Source organism: Apium graveolens, chromosome 7 (assembly GCF_009905375.1).
Source record: "Apium graveolens cultivar Ventura chromosome 7, ASM990537v1, whole genome shotgun sequence".
Classification (NCBI taxonomy): domain Eukaryota; kingdom Viridiplantae; phylum Streptophyta; class Magnoliopsida; order Apiales; family Apiaceae; genus Apium; species Apium graveolens.
Window position 1 is genome coordinate 128,085,867 of NC_133653.1, and position 8,321 is coordinate 128,094,187.

The following is an 8,321-nucleotide window of genomic DNA, read 5'->3' on the forward strand; positions in this document are numbered from 1 at the left end:
TAAACATAAACAAATAGTAAAATTAGATAATTATCCAAAGAAAACAGTATTATTCATCGTGTTCTTCGTAATCAAGCGAGGATTCGAAGGTGTTGTTGAACTCCAATTTTGGTGTGCAAGTAGTCGAATCGAAGCTCGTGACAAGTAGAATCAAGTTCTTCAATCTATTCAACTGTAGGTTCATGTGGTATTTTCTATATTTTAATTTAATTTCGAATTTAATTATGATTAAATTATGACTTTTTGAATTAGTTGTTGTTTGTATAATTTGATGCTTGCATGTTATAGATCACGAGATTCTAGTCAATTTGATATATTTTCTTACTGAATTTGAGTTCCATATCATAGAGAAATAATCGTTTGATTCTCGAATTAAGAACTAGGGTTTATACAACTTTGAATGTTCTTGATTGAGATTTAGGCATTTTTGATTCGAGGGTTATTAGTTTAATTGGATGATACCAGTTTATAGAGCATTTAAAAAGGGATTGATTGATGGCTGTTTGAAGAACATAGTGTTCCTAGATCGACCTCACCGGATTTTTGAACCTATCACCGAATTTTAGGTCGAATTGTCTGGATTTTGAGTTCCAGGAATCGTTCATATTGTTTGTGGCTTGATTCATGATCCTCGAACAATTTAGAATGGAAACCACACTTAATCAAGCCAAACCATCCCTTTTTTGTGGATATCAGGCTTCACCGGAGAATTTCCGGTCATTGGATTCTGGAAAAGTCCGGCCAGTTCTTGGTTGTTCTTGTCCGACCCCGTTGACCTGGATTTTGACCCGACAGGAACCCGTGTTTGATCTTCTTTTTGCTAAGTTTAATTTTAAAAACTGTTTCTGGATTTTCTTTTTAAAATAAATTCAAAAATTCATTTTTTAATTTAAAAAAAATCTAAATTATTTAGTTAATTAATTTTTGTTAAATATAATTAAGTCTTAAATATAATTGGTGAATAAATTTAAATATTATTTGATTAATTGATTTAATTAGTTATTAATAATTTTAATTAAATATTAAATTAAATTTAGTTATTTCTTTTGATTTAAAAATCCTGAAAAATAGTTTTGAGCTTTAAAATATTTTTCTAAATTATGTTCAAGGCTCGATAATCATTATTAAATGATTTTAAAGTCAGATTCGGGTATTTGAACCTTGTGATTTATTTATAAAATGATTCTAGTACCCATTTTAATTCCGAAAAATATTTAAAAATTTGTATTAAATTCCAGAAAAAAATCATTTTAACCCCGAACCTTCTTTGAAAATTTATTTTTATCAAATACCGTGCGTTCTATGTGCTATCTGATTGATGTGTTATATGCTTATGTGTTCATGATTTGACGGTTTTAATCATAACTTTTAATCCGTACGTCAGATTTAGGTAAAACGAATGGTAGATAGATGTTAGTAACGTCTATGTGACGATTAGAATAAGTTGAGAATGAGTGTTAATAGATACTTGTAATGTTTATCAGAGGAAGTAAGGCGTAGAAAAGGAAAACAAGTGATCAATAAATAGAATCGATAAACGAGTGCAAGTGAAGTGGAAACCTGTCGAGATAAGGCAAGTGTTCTGAACCTTTCTTGAGATATATAGCAAGTACCCTGATCAATTATTGTTTTATATTGCAAGTGCTTTGAATATGCCTGGGATATACCATATGTTAGTATCTGATAGATGAGTTTTTTAGATATAATTGATGATATCCAGACAGAAACTATCAGAAGTTCTTATCAGGAATTATATCAGTATTTACTAAAGAGTGACATCATTAGTACTTGATGATCAACAGATAATGTCATAAAGATTTGTCACTTCAGTAGATATTCAAGGAGGAAAAGGAAAGCAGTTTTTCAAGGAGGTGAAGGACTTTGTAACACCCCCAAATTCGGGGTCGGGGATCCGGGTTGTCACGAGTTCCATTTCCCTTAATAACACTTAATCTTAATAAAAAAACTAACTTCTGCATACTGTGACCCCACAATATATACATATACCCAAGTTATAGTCTCATAGATGAATACCAAAAATATTACAAGTCATTTTATTCCACAATTATAAGTCATTACACCTCAAAGGGTTTCTGAATAAATTTACATATTCCTTGCCATTATTATAATTCATAAATATACATAAGTCTGGTACATCAAAAGTTGAAAGCCTAGTTGTTACTCCCTAACAATCTAACAAAGAATTAAAGAAGGGGGTTGAATGTAATTCTGGCTACTTTTTCAATTTTAAGAACATTTCTACTATAACTATATAACTGTGTTTGATTTGGCTATGGTGTGGAATGAAAGTATTGATGAAATCAAAACACAAAGTAATCAAATACAAGAACTTAAAAAATTTCTGGTGGATTGAAATTTTCCACCAGAGATATATATTAAGTAGAGAACTCTATGTTACAATATTGTACACAGCTGCTTACAAGTTGAACTACAAGAACAGAGAAATTCTTTACAGATCTAGCCTTTTCTATTTCTCTGGTAATTGATTACGAACTTGGATAAAATTCTAGTTGCTATATTTGGTTTATATATTACCAAGTTACATGATAAAAAGATGAACAAATAAGACAAAATGTTTCTAGTCTAGTTTCATGCTACTTCATTTCTCAATCCAGCATCTTTGGATATCTTCAATTAACCATGGAAATGGAAATGCTTCTTTGTTATCTAAAACCTGTAAATAGGCTGCCATATTCCATTTGCATACAATCAACGCATGTGACTGTCAAGTCACTATCAACTGTTCTTTTGAATTTGATCATCCATTGAAACTCAGATTGATCATTCGTTGAAATTATGGTTGATCATCCATTGAAACTTTGGCTGATCATCCATTAAAGCTTTGGCTGATCATCCGTTGAAGTTTAGTGAAACATTTGTTGAGACTGTCTTCATGGCAGTTAACTCCATTTCATTTATACAAGATTACAAGGCATCTAATATTTACAATTAACCAACCTATCTTGCATATCAATCTAGTAGTCAACATGACTTAAGCATTCTATAACATCTAATTTACTAATGCATTACAATATGTAAAAATGTGCTACTAATCTCATTGTAAAATAAGACACTCTTTCAACGAATGTTGAAGTGATCATCTGTTGAAAGCTACAAATACACTAAATGATATCTACTAAGTGTTTTGTTTAGCTTATCATCAAGTTCATAACATATTCTTAACAATCTCCCTTAATTTATGTATACTGGAATTCTAGCCATAAATTAAGAGAAACTTGATGATAACAAAATACCCTTTGAATACAGAATGAATTATAGTAGTTAAAATTTATAAGTGCTGCAATTTATTGACAAACATATAGAGGAAGGTTTGAAGATAATCTCACAGGCCATTTTCAAGGTGCTCCTCTAGACTGAGCAAATTTAGCTTATTTCCTTGACTTTCTGAACTTCTTTCCCAACTTCACATTGTTTTCCTCAATCTGGAATTGGAGTTTCCTGTAGAACTCAGATTCATATTAATTTGTTTGATCAAGCTTTTCTTGCATCTCCATGAGAGTTTCATTGTTTGAAGTCTTTAGTTGATATTCCAATCTGAAGAATCTTCTGATGTATTTTTCATCTTTGAATTCTATTATCCAGTATGGCCTTAAATGCACCCTATCTCCAGTGAAAGGAATTGTTAATACTCTTGGGAGTGCATTTGGTCTTCTCCAACTATTCCTTATCTCCTCAATCTTGTTAAGTGCCATTTTCTTGGCAACTATGTTGAATCCAAAGTTCTTCTTGATTGAGGAGAAGATAGTCACCAAAGTATAATAGCCTTTATTGAGAATTCTGTGAAGGGGCCAAGTCATTTCTCTTCCACCCTTATACCTGAAGACTAATCTTTCTGAAAGATGGCTGTAAGCATAAGTAGCTCTAACTTCATCTATCTCTACCAGATAAAGATTTATGTCTGAGAATTCTTTAATATCGCAAACGAAGAGTTAATCTCTCTTGTTGACAGTTGGTTTGGGTGTGGTCAGTGATTATGATTGAAGTTTGATATGCTTGGTCTTCTTGATAGCTCTTTTCTTTGTCTTTCTTGGATTGACTTGGATTGGAATGTTTAAGTCAGGAAGAGGCAGGTTGTCCCAATCTATGGGTTCATCCTTGGGAATTATAGGTTCACCATTAAAAGTTATGTTAGGATCAACCTTGAATTCAGCCTCCTTTAATGTAGGTATGGCTGGTTGACTTGAAGTAGTAGATGGGATTGGCATGTATTCTTCTTTATCATCATTAAAATCCAGCTTCCTCTTGGATGAGAGTTTGTACCTAAATTTCTTCCTAGTTTGCTTTGGTTTTTCTTGCTTTTCTTTAGTCAGATTCTCAGTTGTCACAGTAGGCAAAATAGCTTCTGTGATTGCAGGCTTCTTGGCTAGGTTCTTGGCATCTAAAGCAGCTTGCTTTTGTTGTTGTTTGAGCCTCACCTTTTCTTCTTTCTTTACATCTGTAAACTGTGGATGTCCAGCAACCATACAGATCATTTTCCCATTCCTATAGATTTTGGATATTCTATTCTTTGAAACTGAGTCTCTAGGGTCTTTGAAGAAAGCTATGGACCTTCCAAGCAGCTTCTTTTTATATGGCTTACGGGTGTCATACATTAGGTCCAATGGATTTTTGTCTGAATTCTTTGGATAATTTCTCTTGGGTTTAAAAATCACATTGGCCTTTGGAGATTTAATTGATGAGGGTTGACCTCTTTCCATGTTCCCTAAGCTCATTTCATTTGTTGAAATTGGTTTCAATTTAGAAAAATGAGAGAAGAATTTATCTTGCTTCTCAATTGGACCAAACTTCTTCTTGATGTTTTCATCAAGCTTCTTCCATTTCTCATTTACTTCCAACTCAGCTGCTGCTACATCAAGCTTCTTCCATTTGTCATTTGACTCCAACTTAGCTGTTGCTATTTTGATCAGATAAATGCTGTCAAGGGATGGTGGCTTAGAAAGAGCAATTGATGGAACTATCACCTTACTAACTTGTATGTTGAGTCTTTCTCCCCCTTTTTGTTATCATCAAGTTGAGTAGAGGTTGAGGTTTATGCAGCCACCAACTTTTGAAGAAGCAGTGTTTGTTGAGCTTGATGGAGGTGTATTTAAGTGATTGAGGTTTCCAGGGTCTTGAGCCTGGTGTCCAAAGAGTCCACTTTGTTGACTAGATCAGAGTTTTTCCTAAGCTGTATGTTGATATCTAACATTGTTGTGTTAGGAAAGGTAGCCTCCAATCTTGCAGTGATGTCCTTTTTGACTTGACCAATTTCTGTCTTAAGCTCAGTTACATCTTGAGTTTGCTTTCGAGATTGAATCTGGTGCAGTTGAAGAGACTCAAGGTGTGCTTGAAGAAGTATCTTGGTGTTGGAATTGGTAGTAGCTTGACGGGTTATCTGAGTCTGTTGAATTATGTGAAAGAGAGTGGATTTAAAATGGTGTTCATCACATTCTTTACTAAACATCCAAGATGGAGTGTTTGTACTTGAGATGGGGCCTGCTTCTCCCCCTATGTGCATGAGATCTCCTTCATCATCATCTTCATCCCCAAACATATCCTCAGAACCACCAGCTGGATAATCAAAATCATCACCAGCTGTGGAGGGCATGGCAGTGATTGTATCCTTGGCCCTTTGTATAGAAGTAGTTGTGTGCACCAAGTTTAGAATTCTCTCAGCAGGCTCATTTTCCTGTTCAGCCAAGACTTGATAAGCTGAAACAAGGTGAGTAAATGCCTCAGCTTCATAAGTAACAGAGTCTAAGACAGCTTGACAATCTTGCTGAAATAGCTATTTTTTTTCAGCTTCATTGACATCCATTAACTCAATAACAATGGGTTCTTCCTATTCTTTAGTTCCTGCTTTTCTCTTTTCCTCTTTTCCTCTCCCTTTACCTGAGAGCAACTCAGCCTCTCACTCTGTTCACTCCCTTCCCTCAATCCTAAAAGTGATTGTACAACTACTAAATCATCTGCACCTGTGACAACAGTTGAGATTTCAATTTGTGCAGTGATAGTCAACGGATGAGAAACATCCGTCGAGGTAGTAGTTGAGAGTTTCAACGGATGACTGCTATTAAGCACATCCGTCGAGATACAATCACTAGTCAATGGATGAACAATTTTCGTCGAGATAGTAGAAATGCTAGAGTTTGGAGTAGAGACTACTATAGAATCTGTGGTGATTGATTTGAGATTTTGCACAAATTTCTCAGTAGAATTAGAAAGAAATGGCAAATGAGCCAATAAATCATCTAAAAGATGATGCTCACTTGCTGTAGATTTCGGCTTCTCAATGAGAGTCAAAGATGGAGAATCAGGAATTGATGTGTGAATCATATCCATATCCAATGAATTTGTGGTTGAGTTTGGTGTGTGAGGTGCTTCTATTATTAGATATTTTGGTTGTAACTCCACATTTACAAGAGTCAGATCAACCTGACTTCGAGAAGGTGATGTAACCGAGTCTTTGACTATAGTTTGTACAGTGTGTGCACCCTGTGTATCCCCAAGTGTTTTAGATTTCTTCTTTCTAGAATAAGTTTGGGGTGAGCTTGTGTCCCTAACCCTCTTGGCCTGTGCTCTTGGTTGAGAGCTTATTTCAATAGTAACATCCTTTTGGGAGGATGAAACTAGGAATGAGCTTGAGTCCTTATTAAGCACTACAGTCTGTTGGGAGACTGTAATGTGGCTAGGTTGGGTTATACACACCTCTCCCTCCTTATTCTTAGGGCTTATTTGATGTTCACCATATCCCTCACCAGAATTACTTCCCTTCATACTCCCTTCTTGGTTCTTAGTGGATGTTACAACTAGCTTCTTTTGAGAGAAACTAGAGGGGGCTTTTTTTGACTTAGATTTTGAAATTCTTGGTCTTGTGGCTTGATTAGGCACCTGTTTGGTCACAGTCACAGGTGCCATGGACACAGTTGATTGCAAAGAAATAAGTTGTTGAGAAGTAGTAGGGACAGATGTAACTCCCTCCAAACCTGGGTCAAAAGTTTGGGGATCACAACACACACGCAGAACATATAAATCTGTATTTAAAATATTATATGCGTTGACCCTTCTTTTCACAACCATGGATCACAACAGGTTCAAGTATGAAAATAAGCCACAACCTTATCTTTTATTACATCGTACCAAAACCCAACTAGTTCAACTTAAAACTGATAATGATATCGTTCTTACAATCTTGCATAACACATTTACAAAATAAAGCTCCTGCTAGCTCGCTCCAACTTAACCTGAAATCCTAGCTCGCACACTGGACTGGGAATCCTCGTTACCAATAATTTCCTTTTCGACTGTTAAAAACATAAAAAAAGTTTATAAGAGTGAGCTAACTAGCTCAGCAAGTCATAATAGCAATAACCGAGGTTAAATAATAATCAATTGAAATGATTTAAAAGAATAAAGTTTCTGAATAAGCAATTATTAGAATTGCATATTCACTTTTCTTTTCTTTTTAAAATCAAGGTTAGGCTGCTGATCAATCACGCACTAACCCCGAGCAAGGCTCCCAGCTTTGCTCTATATACTGGATCCAAGGCACACATTGGCCAATTATGACCACAAATCTGGTCCGACCATGAATCTGGTCCACATTTATAAAACCATGAAATTCTAAAACAATTCAATATGATAACCAATGTAATTCAATAAGCTGAAACATAAACAACATTTATCTCGAAGTATAGGGTGATTTAAAATACCATGAAGGTATAACAAGGAATTCAAAAAGTTTATCTTTCAATCAAGGAAAGAATCAGAAAGTAGAAGACCAAGGGTTCAAGGGTTATAAGGATTGGTCTTCTGTTAAACAAGGAATAAGGGTTGGTATGTCAAGCAATTCAATATCATATCAGTGTGTGGTAGATATGTATTTGTGGAGTAGTATCATATGTGTCTGGCTCGTCTATGAGAATTCAATAATTAATGGTTTATGAAAAATAAGGCTTACGGCTCAAGATCAATCAGAATCAGGGTTCAAGGTTGAATAGTTCAAAGCGCTTGCAATATAAAACAACATTTATTTTGAATAATAGGAACATGTTATGTGAGAGTTTGAAAAAATTTGCAATATATCTTGAAGTAAGGTTCCGAAGTACTTGCCTAATCACCGATGATTTCCAACTTTACTTGTACCCATCTAACAGTTTTACTTTTCCATCACTTTCCTTCTTTTTCTATGCCTTGCTTCTATTCATCGATCACTTGCTTTCTTTTTTTACATATCAGTTCTATTTACTGATAATTGGCTTTCCTTTCTATGCCTCGCTTACTCTGCTAGGCATCACAAG